This window comes from Grampus griseus (assembly GCF_964374135.1).
Source record: "Grampus griseus genome assembly, chromosome: 5".
Lineage (NCBI taxonomy): Eukaryota > Metazoa > Chordata > Mammalia > Artiodactyla > Delphinidae > Grampus > Grampus griseus.
In genome coordinates, this window is record NC_138998.1 from 57,317,727 (window position 1) to 57,340,072 (window position 22,346).

The window sequence follows — 22,346 nt, forward strand, 5'->3', positions numbered from 1 at the left end:
AGAATTATTTCTTTCAAAATGAAAATGAGTCACAATGGCTGCTTTGCTAGACACAGTTACTATTATACTGCTCTTGCTTTATTGACTAGTTCTTAATCCTGAGGCTTATACCTGGGATAAACAGGCTTTAGGCATTTGTGAATGACACAGTCGACAACTGAGCTGCAAACAGAATGAGGTCATGGGGCACAAGGCTGTAATTCTTCTCATGTTAATGACAGTAATGTAAGTCTGATACATGAGCAGTGTGCATTCAGAACACTCATACCTGATAGCAGGTCAGGAAAAGAGAACAGGGACTCCAGTTTAAGGGTGGAAAACTGAGAAGTCATAACTACCCCAAAGATGTGAAGGAAACCACAAAAGACATGGGCCGGATTCTGCTGTAAAAAGGAAACGTATCACTCCCTTGGGGTTGATACACCAACAACCTCAGCCCACTGTCATCTTGCCTCTTTCAGAGCTTTAACTACTATTTAATTTTATGGAAAAGTAGACATCCCCAAACAGAAAGAGTGCTATTCACCAAAAGAAAGAGGTCTTATCAGCATGGAACTTAATAAGGAAAAGTATTTATTTGTGCCTTGCACAATTTTTGAAAGCTGTTATTGCTATTCAGTTTTTGGTATTTACTATAGTGTTGGGTGCAAAGTCAACAAAAGAAAAGCTTATTGAATAAATGAATTACAGGATGAATGAAATGATACAGTAATTTCTTGAGAGCTCATATTCCATCATAGTGACCCTTCTAGGCAGCCCTGAAAGGATTTGGGCTACAGAAGAGTTCAGCGCATGCCACAAATGTGCTTGATCCGCTATAAAATATATCAATTTTCAAGAATGTAAAGCTTACATAAGGTAAAACTTGGAGGTCACCACCCCCAAACTAACATATGCCAGCCTGCATTAAGGTAAATATAAAAAACTTTAACTGCTCAGTGTTAAATTAACCAAAGTTTCCTTCTAGGTCCCTCAAAAGAAAGAAATGTGTGTGAGGAATATTTGAAACACTCACTTTTAGATGAATGAAATGATACAAATCACAATCAGTACAAACTAATAATTGAACAACAGTGGAATAACAAAACATGAATTTGACTGTTTTGGTACAGAGTGGTCCAAATGGTTTGCTCACATTTGTTAAAATCCGAACTGAAACAATGACATGTATAAAAGAATAGATAAAGTGGTTCCTGCACAATAGTCTGGTGTATCGTAAACTTCCAATCCCTGCTTTCTACTGATCAGGCCGTGCGGCCTCAGGAGAGCAGTCAGGGTGACTTGAAACTGTCTTCACTGGAGACTCCCTCCACTTGACATGCTCACTTCACATCCCAGCACAAGTGGTCACTGAGACTTTATGACTAGCTTTCTTCTTCTTCCTCTGGTATTGTTTCCCAGATTGGCTTCTTGATGTGTTCTGGTAACTGTTCTAATTTTGTCTTTGTAACTTCCATGGCAACTCCTTCAGGTAAGTTTCACTGAGTATATTCCAGGTAGACATCTGCTGTACTCCCAGTGAGATGTTCTAACTCTAAACATCTGTAAAGTGCTCTCATTTCATACTGAACCCTGTGCTTCTTGAAAACATGCACTGATTTGAGAAGAGTAAAATTTTCCTTGGAGGTTCATGTACTTTAACAGAGATACCAAGTTCTTTAGCAGCAAGTGCAACAAAATATTCATAACTGTCCAATACAGCCTTATCATGGCCTTTTACTAAAACTGATAGTCGCTTATATAACGTGTCTGGTTCATCAGAAATGGTTATCGTAGGCTTGGTCAAATCCTTGGGAACATCAATGTGTAGGTTTGAAAACTGTACCCACTTCATATTGGTGAGAAGAAGGCCACCATTTTTGGCTGTACTGCTCCTAGAACTGCATACAGAAAAATTCCTCGAACCCTGCCAGAGACGCCATCCCAGGGGCCCAAACGCTGCTCGCGCCGCCATCTTGCCGTTCTGCATTAATTACCTTGACCTTGGTAACCATTCTACCATGTATATGTATATCAAATCATCATGTTTTACACTTTAAATACATACAATTATATTTTTTAATTATTCCTCAATAAAGTTAAAAAAGAAAGAAGGACAAAGCTGGAAGCAAGTTGTATATCTGATAAGCAGTTATTGTTCAAAGTACTTAAAGAACTATATAACTCAGGAGAAGAACAGTCAATTAAAAAATGGGCAGAGGAACTGAATAGACATCTTTTCAAAAAAGACATAAAAATGGCCAACAGGTACATGAAAATATGCTCAACTAGTCATTAGGGAAATACATATCGAAACCACGATAAGCTATCACCTCACACCTGTTAGAATGGCTATTATCAAAAGACGAGTGATAACTAGCATTGGCAAAGATGTGAAAAAAAGGTAACCCTTGTGCATTATTGGTGGGAAAGTAAATTGGTGCAGCCACTATGAAAAACAGTGTGAATATTCCTCAAAAATTAAAAATAGAACTACTGTATGATCCAGCAATACCACTTCTGGGGATAAAGCCAAAGGAAATGAAAACAGGATACTGAGGCAATAACTGCACTTCCATGTCCATTGCAGCATTATTCACAATAGCCAAGATATGGAACATACACACACACACACACACACACACACACACACACACACACACACATATATATAGAATGGAATGTTTTTCAGTCATGAGAAAGAAGGAAATTCTGCCATGCACGACAACATGGATGAAACTTAAGGGCGTTATGGTAAGTGAAATAAGTCAGACAGAGAAGGACAAATACTGCATGTATCACTTATATGTGCAGTCTAAAAAAGCTCAATTCATAGAAATGGAAAATAGAATTGTGGTTATCAGGGGGTGGGAGAAATGGGGAGATATTGGTGAAAGAGTACAAACTTTCAGTGATAAGATAAATAAGTTCTGGAAATCTAATGTACAACATGGTCATATAGTTAACAATACTATATTATGTTCTTACAAGTTGCTAAGAGAGTAGATTTTAAATGTTCTCACCACACACATACAAACAAGGTAATTATGTGATGTGATGGAGGTGTTAGCTAACACTATGGTGGTAATCATTTTGCAGTATATAAGTGTATCTAATCAAAACACTGTATTCCTTAAACTTACACAATATTATATGTCAATTATATCTCAATACAACTAGAAAAAAAATCTCCTTTATTTCTCTTTAATCATTTGAAAAATGAGATTAATAAGTCTCACTTCACAGGATTGTTATAAGAATTAGAGGTAATGCATGTAAAAAAACTAATACTTAATGGGATTTCAGAATTGACAGCTCATTCTTAGGACTGACATGTACAATCACCTGATAAAGTAGGCAGGGCAGTTATCCTCATTTCCATTTCCATTCTTCAGTAGCAACTGAAGCTCAGGAAAGATCAAAATGGAAAATCCAATCACTAGTAGGTAGTGATTTAGGCTTGAATTTAAGCCTTTTGATTGCCAGCCCAACTTTTTTTCTTCTCTCTGTTCTGTCTCCTTTCTTCCTCCCTGCACATGGAAGCAGGGAACTGGCCTGAAGATGAATGTGTTGGAAGATGAAGAGTCTAATGTTTCTGCCTGTGTGCTCCTGTATGTCTATACACTTGAACCAAGGAAGTGGGTAAATATGGTCTAAAAGACCCCTCGCACTCTTTGCCTAGCTTACCTTTGGCACTTCTTCCTGAAGGGCTTAAAGTGTAGACAATATCTATATTCCTATTGATACACATGCTTTCCCTCAAATACACCAGGCATTTGCATTGTCTTTTGCCTCTATTCCCTTTGTTAGCTTCTTCCGAACTATACTTCCCCATTGCATTCCTGGCCTTGTAAACAAAACAAAAATCTGGCCCCCAAACCAAAACCAAACCAAACCAAACATCCTACAAAGCAAAAGCCATAAGCCCAAACCAAAGATCACTTCTTCGCAGTAGCTTCTCCTTACCCTTCCCAAAGAGAAAAGATTACCTCCTCATCTGTGTCCTTTTGGCATCTGTACTTACATTATCCTCACATTTTGGAATGGGTTTCTTTTGCATGTTTTTATCACTTTTTTGCCTGAAAGTTCTTTAAGAAGGGGAGCACGTGCATGCCACTTTTGTAGTCAGTGCCTAGCATGTTGTCCCGTAGTACGCTGTACTTGCTCCACAAATGCAGGCTGACATAAATTCAATTGAATTTGTTCTTCTAAGAGAAGGTAAATAGTGAAAGAAATGTAACTTGTCTATATATAGAATAATTAGAGATGCCAATAAAAGTGTTTAGCATAAGACTGGCTACTGTGGAGTTGTGAGGTTGCTGCTGTATATTTGTTTGCAAACGGTATAATAATATGTATATAAATTCATACATCTATTAAAACACAAATAATATAGCAAGGCAGAGAACATAGATGTTGCTGCTTGGAATTTTCTTAGCATTCTGGGCTTTGCTAAAAAAATAAGAGCTATGTTAAGAGTGCTAAATTGAAATTGCCAGACTATCCAGTTATTGGGGGAACATGGTAAGGTGTAAAGTTATGCAAATGAACACAGGAAATTGATCAGACTTAAAGAGTGAACAAAATAGAATAAAACCAAACTTGCTGCCCCAAAATGCCATCAAGGTCCTTGCTTTGCTCTCCTGGGGAATTTTTTTGTCCGTGCAAGATACCCTGGGACCAAGTAAGAGATAATTCATTTCAAAATGAGATGGCCTATTTTTGGAGTACTGCCCTGAATTTTCCCTTTTGCCTATAATAATCTATTGTCCTGGATACCAAAAATAGTGTATGGCAGGGATTATTTAAAGCTCTTCAGCAGAAGGCAGTTATGCAGCCTGCTGAACTTCTTAGAACAAAAGAAGTAAGTTTCAGTTAAAGGGAACTTTGAAATGGTCTGTGGAGCCATGGAGCCATGTATGCTGGTACCATCAGTACTTTTGTTTTCCTTTATTTTATTTTCTCAGAGTTGGAGAAAGCCCCAAAGACCAGATAGGGTAGAAATTTGACATGATAAAAATTAATTGGAGGGCTTCCCTGGTGGCGCAGTTGTTGAGAGTCCGCCTGCCGATGCAGGGGAACACAGGTTCGTGCCCCGGTCCGGGAAGATCCCACATGCCGCAGAGTGGCTGGGCCCGTGAGCCATGGCTGCTGAGCCTGCGCGTCCGGAGCCTGTGCTCCGCAATGGGAGAGGCCACAACGGTGAGGGGCCCACGTACCACAAAAAAAAAAAAAAAAAAAAAAAAATTAATTGGTAGGCTTTAGTTGGGAAAATCCACCTCAAAAACAAATAAATAAAATGTAAGGAAACATTTTAGAACTGTGATGTTTATTTAAGTTGGATGATGCTGGGGTACCAGGAGGGGCCACTGCTTTTTGCATAAATATCTTTAAGCAAGAATCTCAATCCTTCTGGGCTACATGACTTCTTCACCAAGGGGCTCAAGAAGCTATAATGCTCGTCAACTATTTGAAGGATGTTTTTGTTTCCTAACACTGCTGTAAAAGAATACCAAAACCTTAGCTATAGTAAACCTTTAAAAACATAACCCTTTAAATCAGCACAAATTTATACTATTAAAATTCTGGATTTCATAAGTCTGAGATATGACTCACTGGGCTAAAGCCAGAATGTTGGCAGAGTAGAGTCCTTTTAGAAGCTCTGGAGAGAGGATCCATTACTTTGCCTTTTCCAGCTCCTAGTAGCCACCTTTATCCCTGGATGGTGGTCCCTTCCCTCATCTTCAAAGCACATCACTCCAGTCTCTGTGTTCATCATCAGTTTGCCTTCTCCTCTGTAGGCAAATATCGTTCTGTCTCTCCCTTATAAGAACACTTGTAATTACACTTAAGTCCACTTAAAGAAACCAGGATAGTCTACCCATCTCAATATTATTAATCAGATCTGCAAAGTCACTTTTGCCATATAAGGTAACATTCACAACTTCTGAGGATTAGGATGTGGATACCTTTTGGCAGGGGGTGGGGAGCATTATTCAGTCTAGCACAAAGGGCTATCAAGTAGAAGAGGAATTAACCTCATTTTGTGTGACACTGAACATAACCAGCCATGGCAAGACACATGTTTGAAATTTGAAAGGAAGTATTTTGGATTTATTAGAACTTTCCAAAAGTGGAGAGAACTCCCTTGGGTGTATGACAAGATGTTAAACTGGAATTACAACTATGGCACCACAGTATAACAGGACATTCCAAAGAGAAGTGCTGGACAGAAACACAGATTTCCAAAGAAGATGACTCCGCAAGAAGACTATCAGGGGTCAAGAGATTGGAGATGGGGAAGGATTTTCAAAGAGATTTCTTTAGAGGGAGCTTGTCTCTTCTCTCTTTCTCACAGGGAATGTGGCAAGGGTGTTCTCTCCTTTATGTCCAGCCTAGAGGGAGTGGGCTTCAAAGAGACCACTCTAAAAGAGAGGAGGCTTGGACTAGTGTGTGACCAGCAAGAGACTTTGGCCATCAGTCTCAGTGGGTAGTGCAAAAAGAAACAGATGCTCTGTAATGGAAGAAATTGCCCTTTCTCCAATGGTGAGTCAAAGGTGCACGAGGCCCAGAGAACATATGTGGAAACTTTAGTAAAGTCCTGCTTAATACGATTTCTACTGAAAAATGAAGGGAGTCCAGTGGAGGATCTGGATAGGGAGGACCACAGGAAAATCAGAAGCTGAGGAGGGAAGCAGAGTAACAAGCCAAAGGGTGGGACCTCTGGTATCCTGGGAGTCACCTCACAGGGGCTCAGCAGGAGAGCCTCTGAAGAATCTGTCAACTCCATATACTCAGGAACTATTGGTTTTAGTCATCAGCCAGAATCATGGACTGTGGAGCCAACTTAAGGCTGCACTTATGACTCCAACTTTTGTGAGGTCTTAAACTTACAGATATTGAGAGGCTCTCTTTAAGAAAAAGATAAAGCATCACAAGTACAAAATTAGCTAAAAGGCCATGGAAGAGGCCTTTGCAAATGAAGAGCTCTAAAGTTTGATTTCAGTAGCTTTATGGTAAGTTCATAAAGTTAAGAATTTTCTGCTGCCTTTCCCCCTTCTCCCTTCTTATACTCCATTGCCAGAAGGGTCTGAGAACAAGATTAGCTAGGTAAGCCAAGAAGAAAGGGCCAGATCACCCACTAACGGTTGGAAGAGATTTGTGTCTTTGGATGAATACTGAAGTGTTGAAAAGCATATTGAATTGAATATTTAATTACATAATTGAGAATGTACATTTGTGATTTAAAAAGACTGCAGCACTCTGCATTAGCCATGAGTGACCAGAAACCATGAGTTCTGCCTATTTCTATTTAGAGGCTGGAATAAACTTCTCCCACCAAGTATCTATTAAAGTGACAATGGAAAGTAAAAATTTGTGTTTTGATTATGTTCCATGAGCTGTGCTTATTCGATATACAGGTTATAGGCATTGGTGAGTTCAACATCACTAGTATGCACAAACAGTGATAACTTGTCAGGGACGTTGTAGAAGAGCTTGAGGCATCTCAAGTGAGTTAAACTAAGTGGTCTTTAAGGTCACTCTAGTTCTGATGATTTCTGGTTCTTCTATACTTCTCAACCACTGATAACAGAGCCTTTCCTAAGAAAAGTTTTGACAGGGAAGATGTGAAGCCAGAGAAAAGGCAGAAGATGGTGTTAGGTTGATTATGTATGTTTATATATGTACATATGATTATACATAAGTGAAATGAATGACTGTGGTGACAAGGGACAGGAAGGAGGAATTAGGATTTAATTGTTATTATAAGGTAGTGAAGTATCATAGTGTTATTTGAAAATGAACTTGGATTAGTTGTATATTACAAACTCCAGGGCAACTACTAAAAGGAAAAGAAGAAGTATAACTGATATATTAAGAAAGCAGAGAAAATGAAATAACAAATTCTCAATTAAAACCACAAATGGCAGAAAAAGAGAGGAAGATAAACACAGGAATAAAGAATAAGAGCAAAAAATAGAAAGTTGTAACAAATATAGTAGATAGCAATCTATATCAATAGTGACTTTGAACATCAATAGTCTAAGTACACCAAGTAAAAGACAGAGATTGCCAAAGTGGATGCAACAGTTAAGTATATATTGCTTACAAGAAACTTGCTTTAAATATAAAGACACATGTAAATTAAAAGTAAATGAATGGAGAAAGGTATACCATGCTAACACTAATCAGAAGAAAGCAGGAATAGCTATATTAATTTCAGACAGAGCAGACTTCAGACCAAGAATAGTTATCAGTAATAAAGAGGGGCATTACATAATGATAAAAGGGTGAATTCTTCAGGAAGACATAACAATCCTGAAAGTGTATATGCCTAACAAAGGAACATCAAAATATATGAGGCAAAAACTAATAAAACTGCAAAAATAAATAGATGAACCACCATCATGGTTGGAGACTCAACACCCCTCTATCAGAAATGCACAGATCTGGCAGGCAGAAAATCGATAAGAACATAGTTTAACTCAACAACATTGTCAATGACCTAGATATCATTGACATTTATGGATTCTTTTATTCAACAACTGCAGAATACACATTCTTCTCAAGCTCACATGGAACATTCATCAAGATAGACCGCATTCTGAAACACACTGTAACAAATTTAAAAGACTAGGAATCACATAATACCTGTTCTCAGACCTTGATGGAATTATACTAAAAATCGATATCAGAAAGATAGCTGGAAACTCCCAAAATAATTGAAGGCTAGACAACATACTTCTAAGTAAAACATGGGCAAAGAAGAAATCTCAAGAGGGATTTTTAAATATTTTGAACTAAATGAAAATAAAAATACAACTTATCAAAATTTGTGGGATGCAGTGAAAGCAGTGCTTAGAGGAAAATAATAAAATAGCATTAAATGCATATACTAGAAAAGAGGAAAGATCTAAAATTAATAATTTAAGTGTCTACATTAGGAAACTAGAAAAAGAAGAACAAATTAAATCCAAAATGATCAGAAGAAAAAAATACTAAAAATTAGGGCAGAAATCAATGAAATTGAAAATAGAAAGTCTGTAGAGAAAATCAATGAAGCCAAAAGCTGGTTCTTTGAAAAGATCAATAAAATCGATAAAGCTTCTAGTCAGGTTGACCAAGAAGAAATGCGAAAGTATACAAATTACTAATATCAGAAATGAAAGAGAAAACATCACTACAGATCCCATGGACATTAAAATAATAATCAAAGAATTCTATGAGCTCTATGCTCACAAATTTGATAACCTAGATGAAAGGGAGCAATTCCTTGAAAGACACAATCTACCAAAAGTCACACAAAAAGAAATAGATGATATAAATAGGCCAATATCTATTAAAGAAATTGAATCAGTAATTAATAACCTTCCAAAACAGAAAGCACCAGATGGTTCACTGGTGAATCCTACCAAATATTTAAGGAGAAAAACATGCCAATTCTCTACAGTCTCTTTCAGAAGACAGAAACAGAGGTAATACTTTCTAATTCATTCTGTGAGGCCAGCATTATCCTAATACCAAAACTAGACAAAGATATTAGAAGAAAAGAAAACTACAAGCCAATGTCTCTCATGAATATAGACAAAAATTCTCAACAAAATATTAGCAAATCAAATCCAACAATGCATAAAAAGAATTATATACCACCAGCAAGTGGAGTTTATTTGAGGTATGTAACCCTGGTTCAATATTCTAAAATCAATTTATGTAACATATCGCACCAACAGCCTAAAAATAAAAATCATATGATCATATCAATAGATGCAGAAAAAGCATCTGACAAAATCCACCAGCCATTCATGATAAATGCTCTCAGTAAACTAGGAATAGAGGAGAACTTCCTCAACTTGGTAAAGAATATCTACAAAAAACTGACAGCTAACATCAGATTCAATGGTGAGAAACTTGAAGCTTTTCCACTAGGATCAAGAACTAAGCAATGATGTCCTGTCTCACCACTTCTTTTTAACATTGTACTGGATATCCTAGTTAATGCAATAGGACAAGAAAAGGAAATAAAAGCTATCCAGATAGGGAAGGAAGAAATAAAACTGTCTTTGTTCACAGGTGACACGATTGTTTATACAGAGAATCTGAAAGAATTGACAAAAAACAAAAACAAAAACTCCTGGAACTAATAAGTGATTATAGCAAGGTTGCAAGACACAAGATTAATATACAAAAGTCAATAACTCTCCTATATGCCTGCAATAAATAAATGGAATTTTAAATTAAAAACAAATATCATTTACATTAGCACCCCCCAAAAATAAATACTTGGGTATAAATCTAAATCTCTCTCTCTCTCTCTCTCTCTCTCTCTCTCTCTCTCTCTCTCTCTCTCTGTGTGTGTGTGTGTGTGTGTGTATATATATATATATATGTATGTATATATATATATACATAAATGATCTATATGAAGAAAACTATAAAACTCTGATGAAAGAAATCAAAGGAGAACTAAATAAATTGAGAGATATTTTGTTTATGTACAGGAAGACTAAATATTGTCAGCACATCAGTTCTTCCCAACTTGGTCTATAGATTCCACACAATCCCAATCAAAATTTCAGCAAGTTATTTTATGGATATTGACAAACTGATTCTAAAGTTTATATAGGAAGGCAAAAGACCCAGAATGGTCAACACAATATTGAAGGAGAAGAACAAAGTACTGGAGTACTGACACTACCTGATTTTAAGACTTACTATAAAGCTACAGTAATCAAGACAGTGTGGTATTGGTGAAATAATAGAAAAATAGATCAATGGAACAGGCTAGTGAACTTAGAAATAGACCACACAGATACAGCCAACTGATCTTTGACAAAGGAGCAAAGGCAATTCATGGAGCAAAGATACTCCTTTCAACAAATGGTGCTGGAACCATGGCCATCCACATGCAAAAAATTAAATCTAGACACAAACCTTACACCCCTCAAAATTAACTCAAAATGGATCATAGAAATAAACTTAAAACTCAAAACTACAAAACTCCTAGAAGATAACATATGAGAAAATCAAGATGACCTGGGGTTTGGTGATGACTTTTTTAGATACAACACCAAAGGCATAATTTATGAAAGAAAGAATTGATAAGCTGGACTTCATTAAAATTTAAAAAGTTCTGCTCTGCCAAAGACATTGTCAAGAGAATAAAAAGACAAGCCACAGACTGAGAGAAAATACATGCAAAAGACACATCTGATAAAGGACTATTATCTAAAATATATAAAGAATTCTTAAGACTTGATAAACAATAAGAAAACAAACAACCTGATAAAAAAGTGAGAGGGCTTCCCTGGTGGCGCAGTGGTTGAGAGTCCGCCTGCCGATGCAGGGGAACACAGGTCCGTGCCCTGGTCCGGGAAGATCCCACATGCCGCAGAGCGGCTGGGCCCGTGAGCCATGGCCGCTGAGCCTGCGCATCCGGAGCCTGTGTTCCACAACGGGAGAGGCCACAACAGTGAGAGGCCCGCGTACCACAAAAAAAAAAAAAAAAAAAAAAAAAGAGAGAGACAAAGACCTTAACAGACACCTTACCAAGGAAGATATACAGATGGCAAATATGAATATGAAAAGATGTTCCACATGATATGTCATCGGGGAAATGTAACTTAAAATAATAATGAGATACCACTACACACCTATTAAGTGACCCAAATCCAGAACACTGATAAATATCAAATGCTGGCAGGGAGGTGAAGCAACAGGAACTCTCATTCATTGCTAGTGAGAATGCAAAAATGGTTCAGTCACTTGGGAAGACAGTTTGGCAGCTTTTTACAAAACTAAATATACTCTTACCATATGATTCATCAATTGTGTTCCTCAGTATTCACCCAAAGGAAGTGAAAACATGTCCACACAAAAACCTGTACATGGATATTTATAGCAGCTTTCTTCATGACTGCCAAAACTTGGAAGCAACCAAGAAGTCCCTGAGGTGGTGAATGGATAAATAAACTGTGGTATAGAAGACAATGAAATATTATTCAGTCCAAAAAGAAATGAGCTATCAAGCCATGAAAAGACATGGATGAACGTTAAATGCATATATATATATATATATATATTTATTTATTTATTCATTCATTTATTTTTATTTTTATTTCTTTTGTGGTACGCGTGCCTCTCACTGTTGTGGCCTCTCCCGTTGCGGAGCACAGGCTCCGGACGCGCAGGCTCAGCGGCCATGGCTCATGGGCCCAGCCGCTCTGCGGCATGTGGGATCTTCCTGGACCGGGGCACGAACCCGTGTACCCTGCATCGGCAGGCAGACTCTCAACCACTGCGCCACCAGAGAAGCCCCTAAATGCATAGTATTAAGTGAAAGAAGCCAGTCTAAGAAGACTGCATATTGTATGATTCCAGTATGACATCTAGACAAGGCAAAAGTATGGGGATGGTAAAAAAGATCAGTGGTTGCCAGAGGTTGGGCCAGGAGGAGGGATGAATAGACACAGCACAGAATAGGTTTACAGCAGTGAAATACTCTGTATGGTACTATAATGGTAGATATGTGTCATTATACATTTGTCCCATTCCAAGGAATATACAACACCAAAGTGAACTCTGATGCAAGCTACGGACTGTGGTGATCATGAAGTGTCAATCAATGTAGGTTCATCAATTGTAATAAATGTACCACTCTGGTGGGATATATTAATAATAGGGAGGCTATGCATGTGCGGAAATCTCTGTATCTATCATCTACTTAATTTTGCTGTGAAACTAGAACTGCTTCAAAAAATAAAGTCTATTAAGAAAACAATTTTAGAAATACTACTGTCCACACCCAAACATTTGCATGCCTTTGTGGGGGCCCCTGTTCAAAATGTATGTGGAAGAATAAGTTTATAGCTGAAACTCATTTTTAAAGTTGGTTTATCTCCAAATGTATGAGTGTTTTATTACTGTTATTATAAATGCCCTTTAAAGCAGGCCTTCTCATTCATTAGCTTAGAGAGTTCCAAAGTTAAATGAAAAACAACAGTTTCTTAACAAGCTTACACACCTTAAAGCCCTTAGAGTGGATGGAAGAAATGAGTGTTGCAAAGCTTTATAGATATTGATAGGATTGCTTTATTCTGAAATGATAACATAAATAAGCCTCTTCAAAGGCTTCAATGAGTCTATCATGGAAATTGCCATGTAAGTTTTGGGAACTTGATAAGCTTTGGAACTTGGGCATAAATAATACATTCCCCAGCAAAACTTGAGCCACTACTTTTACTGGCATGTTCACAAATTTCTAAAGCTTCACAATGGCAATTTCCAAAAAGGCAACCCTTAAGCTAACGTTTTTTGTGTGTGCATATTATTTTCTATTTTGAATTGAGGAAATAAATTTTCTCTTAAGAAAGTAGGAAAGTTGATGTTCAGTGTTTACCGTATGCCTGGAACTTTAACTCATTTTATCCTGACAACAAATCAGTAAGGTCAGTATTGTTATCTCTTTTAGATATAAGGAAACTAAGAGGCACTGAGAATAACAGTAGCTAAGGCTTATATAACAATATGTATCAGGCAAAGTTTCAAATACTTTTTGCATATATGGGTGGATTTAGTTCCTCAAAACAACTTTATAAAGGTAGGAACCATTATTATGTCTTTTTTGCAGATGAGAAAACTGAAGCACAGAGAGATCAGTGACTTGTTCAAGGTAAGTGATAGAAGCCAGAATGGAGATGCAGGTAGACTGGCTCAAGTCAAACCCTTTAACCACTAAGCTATAGCCTTAAAAATAGCAAAAAGCCTTACAGCAAGGCAATGGTAGAGTTATTTTTTCTTATCTCTCTAATCCTTTAAGTCTTTCTCTTTCTTCAGGGTTCAAGTTTCCACTAAAATGAGAGTCATTATTATACCCTGACTCTCAGGGTGCTGTTGGGATACATTATTTCCCTGAGCTGCCATGGCCATATTATTTGTAGTTCTACTTAGCAAGCATTTAACTCTGATTTAGCTGTTTACATGTAAGCTCTTTGAAGATAGAGACTAATGTCTTATTATCTCTAAGCAACCAACATTTGTACAGTAGTGGCTGCTCTGGAAATTTTGAAATGAAAAAGTGGACTATCTATTTCCATTTTTAAGCAACGGTGTTTTCTTTTTTTGTTCTATGCTAAAGGGGCAAATATAACATGAATGAAAAGGTCTGTAGCTGATGATATTATATAGAAGACTGAGTAGTTTAAGCCTGAATTGATAACACTCAGAAGGAAAGAATGTCAACTAAATGCCAAACTTAAGCTAACAGAAATAATGCAATGTAAACTGAAAAAAAAATTTAGAATACAATAAACACAATAAAATTACTATCTTCTCTACACAAATGTAACCTCTCTTAAACTCCATTGGCCAATAGGTACTGGAGACATGAGTTTGAAACATGAGCCCCCCATGTGGAGCCCTGAGCCACTACTCACTGGTCACTGGGAGTACATGGCCTATATCACTCAGAAGATACCACTTCAGATTCTTCAAAGCTGAGATGCAAAGCCCAGTTCCCAGAGACAGAGACATCTACCTTCTGCTCCTAGTGCTGGGGCTCAGGTGGGTTGGCCCAGGCATGTGTGTTGCAGTGAAAGCAGCACTGAACATGGAGTCATATGATCTGGGCTTAAAGCCCAGTCCTGACACTCCCTAGTTATGTGCTGGGGCAAGTTCCTGATCTGCAGTTTCTTCATTTGCATAATGGGTGTAAAAATACTGCCACGTTGTGTTGATTAAAGGGTTGACTGAGATTCTGTTTGTGAAAGTCTCTGGCCCATTAATCCTCTCAGTATTTGGGCAATGTGAGTTCCATCCATTCCTGTCTTGGCCACCTCCAACGTGCACTGCTGCTCTGGCTGCTGGTTCCTAGGCTCTCACTACTCTGGCTCCCTGAGGTCTTCAGTCCACTTAGTGCTGACTTCACCCCAGAAGCCACTACAGGGGGCTTGAACTTTCCTGCACTCTGTCCAGAGCTCTCCTCAGCTTTGCTGCTGCCGTTGGTTCCCTCCCAGCCGCCAACATGCACCTCACTGCAGATTTCATTTTTTCTAGGGCCTTTCTTGAGGCCCCCTCCAGCTGTCATCACCACCTCTACAGAGACATTCCAATCTTGTCTGCCTTTGGCTAGCTAATACCTTACTTCCCAGACTCCGTATTCAGCATCCATGCAGTCCACAAACATTAACTGAAGGCCTACTAAGTACCAGGTCAGACACTGGAGTTACTGGGTTGTTGTCTTCAAGGAGCTCAGAATTTAGAAGGAAAATAGACAAACCAACCATAACAGTACAGCATGAGATGTGTTAAGAAAGAGAGAAGCAGAGAGCAGAGACCAGGGCTCATCTGTAGACCTGTCCCTCTAGTATTCTAGCTTTGCCACCCAGACAGAGTCCTGTGTCTAAGGCTTTGGGTGCAGGAGAAAGTGACTACAGATCCCAAAGACTGACAATGAAAAGGCCTTGCAGGGCTGTCATTATAACTTTCTGTGCTGTGTCCTGGGGGTGGGAGTGCATAGGGCGTCTCATGTTCCCTCATGCTAGCAACCCACTTTGCTTCCTAAGCCCCACACTGGAAGTAATCACTTGTGTGATTTCTACCCCTGGTGGCCTCTCTCCTTCTAATATGAACAGGTCTCCCATGCCCCTTAGGCTCTACCATGCACAGGCTCATTTATTCATCCATAAACATTGATCCTATGGCATAAAAGCTGTGCAGAGTGTCTCATGGTTAAATAATGATTCTTCTGACTATAAGATCTGAGCTTTGGTTTGTTTTTCCACCAGAAGTTAGATTTGGGATAATACTCAACTCTTTGACTTGCTTCCTGTGCAACCAATGGAAGACATTCACAATATCATTCACAAAACATCAGGGTGTGAGCTCTTCACAAGTCATGTGAAGATAACTGGCCTGCAAGCAGATTGAGCTCAGAACCTTAACTTCATTAGAGAGAAGAGAGGTCCGATATACGGACTCAGGGCCACAGCTGCTTTCATGATATGGAGTTGGTGAGCCTATTCTAAGAAGTACACTATAAAGATGCGTCTGTGCATATTCTTACAGTTTCCATCAACTAACAGATTAACAGAATGGAATAATTGCCAAAATAGGTGAAACAAAGTACATGAGCAAAAGAAGCCATGATTAAAAGAAAGAAATTCTTGTATAAACATATTTGAAAATTTGGCCCTCAAATCATGGGTTCTTGAGGGAGGGACAGTCCATTCACCTCTGTATTCTCAGAACCTAGGAGATAGTTTTTTGAACATTGCTTAATAAATATTATATAAAAGAATTCACAATTACTTGCCAAAAATCTGGAATAATGAATCTATGAGAAAGTAGTCATTTGGAATAAAATATACTTAATATGGTAAGTCAAATTCAGAATAAAATATAAATCCATCTCATAAAATATATTATAAATGCATTAGACCAGATATTAATATAAGTACAAATTAAGAACGTAAAGGATGTGAACCAAGAGTTGGCAAGGAAGAAAGATCTACAAATGCTTTCAAAGTTGTTGAAAATGTTTACTAGCTGAATTCTCGTATAGTCTGTGACTAAAAAGGCAACACAAAAATTTACAATAAAGGGTAGGGAAGGAGAGCTTAAAACTTGGTGAAAATATTTTTTCCTCTGTCTGTTGTGAATTTCTCAATTACAAAGAGATTTTCATATTTTTACTTTTCCCATGTAATCTATAGAAACTATATGTAAGCTGGGGTTTTAGAATAACAACATCTTTAAGAATTATTTTCATTGTTGTTCTCTAAACCACCCATTTCTGGATTCTTAAAATACCTCTGGCTACTAAACAGGACTATTCACAAATATTTCATTTTGGTTCATTGAACTGAATTCCTTTCTTGCTCAAGAATAAAATAGTCATTTAAAAACAATACATTGTTTTCTTACAAAATTAAGTACTAAGAAAAGTTAAAAAATTTTAAAAAAAGAGCCAAATAAGAAAGTCCTTTGTAAGACGCTACCTGCTGCTGCAATAGGACACTTGCCCCTCCTCTCTACATTCTGCAGTGACTCTGGGGCTCTCAGAGCCTGGGCACAAATAACCCCAAGTAGCCCCTGATGCAGCGTTCCTGTCTCCAGCCAGCCATCCCTCTGCTTGGCACTGCAGCAGCTGGAAGGTGACTGACATGCCCTCTGGCTGCCTTCTAACCCTTCCAACCACAGCCTACATGTGCATTAAGTTTAATGCCTCCACCCCAATTGCTCTCTAGAACTAGCTGGATGGAAGCTGCTACCAATCAATGAGTAGATCCATTACCTCCTTGAGCACTTAGGCCCAGGGAGAGAAAGCCTGAATTTAGAAATGATAGGGTAGACTTTGAGCAACACGGTGGGAAGGAAGTGCCTTCCTAGGCTGACATACGCCCCAGAGAGCTACTGGGGATGAAGGGAGAAAGAAGAGAAGAATCTCTGAAATGTTTATTTCAGAGCTCAAAATTCAACTTATTACTTGGTCACTTTGCTGTTGTTATTTTCTTTAATCTAGAATATTATCCCAATGAGGGTTAAAACCAAACACAATTTGTCATAGGAATGGAGTTGAAATAATATAATACCTAACCTGATTTCATATCAATCTTAATAGTTATTTTAAAAATATAGGTACTGGTTTTCTCATAAAAGAAACATTTTGAAAAATCTGAAAATAATCTCTGTACACATATACCTTGAGTTGTTAGCTTTCATTCATCCAATGCCATGTATTGAATACTTATGGTGGCCCCATAGCACTATACCAAGGAAAGTAGTGTGATGTAGAGACCCTTGCTATTCAAAGTGTGGCGCAGACCAAAATATGAACATTAGCAGGGAGTTTGTTAGAAATGCAGAGTCTTAGCCACATCAGACACACTGAACCTGAATTTGTATTTAACAAATTTCCCAGGTGATTTATGTGCCTATCAACATTCGTGAAGTACCAGTGTAGAGCACTCTCCAAAACTTCTTAAAAAAATCATGCATCCCTATCCGTTAACAAAAGTAATACTCTCCAATATGTGTGTATATATTTACAAATTATGTGTGTATTCCTGTAACATGTTGCATTATATATTTTGTAAAGAATGCATAAAATTAAAATTACAAGTTAAAATATGGACATTCTAGTAATTTCTTGCTGCTGCCTCAATGGATCATTTTGAGCACACACCCATTTTGCAGATCCATGGCCATGAGGACAGTGTACTGGGCTTAAGATATGAAAACTTGCGTTTGATTTCTAGTTTTACCAATTCTTAGCTTTAGTTCTCAGGAGGGTTTGGGATAATGTAGCACAACTCCAGTTGTATGGCATTCTGGGTTGCAGAAAGTAGAGATTATAGAGAAGGTGAGCTAGCAGGAAGAGGAGTCATGTCTAGGGAGAGGCGGATAATCATAAGTCAAGTCCCAATAAGAGAAAGGCAGCCCAGTTCAGTTATAGGTAGGTTCACAATCTAAAGGGATTCTACTTCTTCAGGAGGTGTGAATAGTAGTGGGCAGTGCTTGAAGGCAGGTATTAACCGAGTGATTAAACAGGAAATAGACACCAGTGAGAAGTGGAAGCAGGTACCTCATGGGAAGAATGGAAAAAGTGACATCTGGAATTGGGCAGAACTGGTTTCAGGTGTTGGCTCTACTCTTTATCTCAGAGTCTCCATTTCCTGTCAAAGCTAAAAAGAAGCTACCTTGGTCTGTAGAGAAGTTTTAACATTATGTTACCCTAAAGGAACCGACCTTGACTTGAGGTCATTCTTGATAAAGAAACAGAACAGGCAAACAATTCCAAATGAGACCAAACTGTTTTTTTCCCAAATGTGATGGTTAATTTTATGTGTCAACCTGACTGGGCCACGGGGTGACCAGATATTTGGTCAAACATTATTCTGGGTATTTCTGCGAGGGTGTTTTTGGATGAAATTAACATTTAAATAGATAGAGTAAAACAGCTGGCCCTATCCAGTGTGGGTGGGTTTCATCAAATCAGCTGAAGGCCTGAATGGAATAAAAAGGCTGACACTCACTAAAATAAGAGACAATTCTTTCTGCCTGATTGCCTTTGAACTGGGACATCCACTTTTTTATTACTTTGAACTCACACTAAAGCACTGGCTCTTCCTGGGTCTCAAGACTGGGGCCTTCAGACTGGAACTACACCACTGGCTCTCCTGGCTCCCCAGCTCCTGACTCACGTGTAGATCTCGGAACTTAGCCTCCATAATCACATGAGTAATTCCTTATAATAAATGCATCTATCTATCTACCTATCTAAAAATTACTTATATATAATATTTATAATTAAATAAGGAGTTTTTCAACTCAGCACAATTCCCAGAAAAGCAGAATATAAAGGCAGCTCCTCTGTAGTTGGGATTGAGCTTCTGAGTTACAAGGTGCTGGAAACCCATTCTCATGACGTATTGGATCCCCAGTCTTCAGGTAGTGACCATGAATCCAACTGCTGTGTGGCTGCTTCATGATCAAGAGCCTGCTGTCCCTACAAGATGCTCCTGTCCCTACATCTTCTTAGAAACAGCATTAGTGGAGTAGGTAAGAGTGCCCACTTTGGAACCATGCAGATGTGAGCTTGAGTGCCTATAAACGTTTAGCACACGGCAACCAAGAATGAGTTGCACTTTTTCAGGGTCATAAATGATTCTGGCAGGTCCCAGTTGGATGGCCGATCAGAGGGCTGGTTCTTCCTGGCACCACACTCCTGAGGAGGCAGAGCTGGTCCAGGATGCCAAGACACTAGGACAGGAGAAAGCCAGAGGGAGAACACTTGGTGCGACAGAGGAGGTATATGATTGAGCATTGATTTAAGAAATTGCACACCCATTAGGCCATCAAAATGCTTGAGGCATCAAGCTTCCCATGTTCCTTAGTCCCCTACACAGAATATCAGAAGACTATTTCCACAGTCCCTCAGTTAACAGAGAAAAAGTGAATGCCTTCCTGTTCTGTGGTTTTCCATGACCTTGGACAGAAGATTGGGCGGCCTTTAGTCTACTGGGTACTCATTACATTCACCTGGGCAGAGGCTGACAATGAGGGTTTGTCACTTTAATTCTCAGAGAAGTAATATAGCACGGGTGGATTTCACCAGATTCTGCTTTCAATCAGATACACATTTGAGTTGTGACCCTACCACTTACTGGCTGTATAATCTTGAACAAAGTAATTAACCTATCTAAGCCTCAGTTTTTATTCTGCACAGTGGAGATCATTATAATAACAGTTAACCTTCATGGATGGTCTCCTATGTGCCAGACACAGTGTCGTTTGCTTTATGTTGATTATCTACTTTTATTCTTCTGTCAAGCCTGAGTTCCATACTATTACCACCCTCCCATTTTTATAGATTTGGAAACTGAAGCTTAGAGAACTTTAAATCGTTACTCAAGGTTACATCTACAAGGTGATGGAGTTGCAATTCTGCCTCAGTAAGAGAGTTAGTGCTGCCATGATGGAAACCTCAATTTCCTCTTGAGTAGTTTTGAGGAGGAGAATGGGGTATGGAAAAGTACTTTGTAAACAATAAAGTGCTAAGAACATGTGAATAATTCTTTAATGCAGGCTGAGACCACATGTTGCATTCTGCATCTGTGCCCTGACCCTGAGTGCTAAGGGGACAGTTGGGGAGAGGTCAGTGTCGGGGAGCCAGCCAGCAAAAACATGAAAGCTGACCTAGACCTTGAAGGAGAAGTAGGGTTGGTCTCGTCAGAACCACCTTTATGTAATTTACCTGTGCATAAGCTTCAAGGAGTTACACAAATTCATTAGCAGAGAAACTCTATGTTTCTTTACAACACAAAAGACAAATTGCCAATGAGGTTCTATTAGCACAAAGAGAAACTTTTTCTATTAATGACTGGGTTGAGCAATTCTCAGAATTGGAATTGTTGATGTTCCTTAATATGACAAAGTCTCCATGTGGAAAAAGCAAATGTCAATGAGTTGATCTACATCTTGTGAAGAAAGCATGATCATTCAGTTTTAGAATAATTCAATTTCCATTTCAAAACAAGAGGAAGGAAGAAAACCTGTCTTTATTCTACAGAACTGAAAAAAATACTTTAAAGAGACTAGTTTGCTTTATTAATTAATCATTCATTCATTCAAAAAGCATTTACTAAGTACCTTAAATGCACTAAGCCCTGTGGTAGCTTAGTGCTGAGTTTCTATTATTCTGGAATTCCCCAGAAGTTCCAATGAGAAGCATTGTGGGAAACAAAAATATCAGGAGAGTTAGCTTTAATTTGTCACAAGACAGGCTTCATTACCTCTTTCCAAGTGATGATCTGAAAATTATATATCAAATTCAATGCTTTAGTTTGTTGGGAGAAATGCTTCCACTGTAATAACTCTAGGACACGCCACCACTCAGTGCTCACAAGAAGCACTGTGTGCACTCTGTGTGTAGGTCACAGCAGACTTGCTGCTATAGTGTCCTATGAATCACCACACTGACATAGGATTCTGAAATTTAAATAGCTGCTTTGAAGCAGCAGAGTTCTCTGACTGAACTTCTAGAACAGAAGACCCATCTCTACTGGAGACTTTATTTCCAAATTGACTTCCATTTATATGGGGCAATTCAGACTTTCTTCCTTAAGCTAGCATTTTAAGTAACATTTAGTAAATCTAGGGTAGAGTAATAACAGTGCCACTTTTCTAAAGTCAGTTTACCAGTAGAAGCCACTTCATGTTCTCCAAATATTTGTTGGTAAGGCTGTTATTATTTTTATCATTTTAGCAGGCATATGTCTTATGTAGTATATGAAGGCAGTCATCCCTGAAGGAACATTCTGAGCTGAATTCAGGCTGCGTGTCATGTTTTTACATCTGAAAGCATATGCTTCAGAATATATTAACCTAAGAAATTGTGAGCAGCAGAACAACATGTACATCAAACTGTGATGACATTTTGGTAAGAAAACTAAATCGTAAAATCCCCAAAGGGAATACTACATATTTTCTGTGGGTGCACATCAATTCATAGGACAAGTATGGAAAGTTATACACCAAACTGATGATGATATTACTTTGAGATGAGAGTGGGAAAAGTCAAAGAGGGGATCTAAACAGTGATGAGAAGATAAGGAGATAGGTTCCTTCCAGCGTTCTTCTCTGTCATCCTTAGGGTGCAGCCTTCATTCTCACAACCCAATATGACTGCTAGAGGGCTAGCCATCACTTCTGAGTTCTAGGGACTAGGATGGAGGGATGGGAAAAAAAAAAAAAAGGCAACACAACACGTTTGCCAACTATCCTTTAAGGCAATTTCCCAGATTGTCATATAACATTTTCATGTACATCTTATTAACCTGAATTTAGTCAGGTGATGGATTCTACTTGCA

General features: G+C 38.4%; 1 pseudogene across 1 annotated transcript; it reads right to left on the reverse strand.

The window, feature by feature from the left end:
- Nucleotides 1–1,178: 1,178 nt before the first annotated feature.
- Nucleotides 1,179–1,954, reverse strand: LOC309822727 (small ribosomal subunit protein uS10m-like; annotated as a pseudogene). Its single transcript has one exon. The product of its transcript is annotated as a small ribosomal subunit protein uS10m-like (transcript).
- Nucleotides 1,955–22,346: the final 20,392 nt, after the last annotated feature.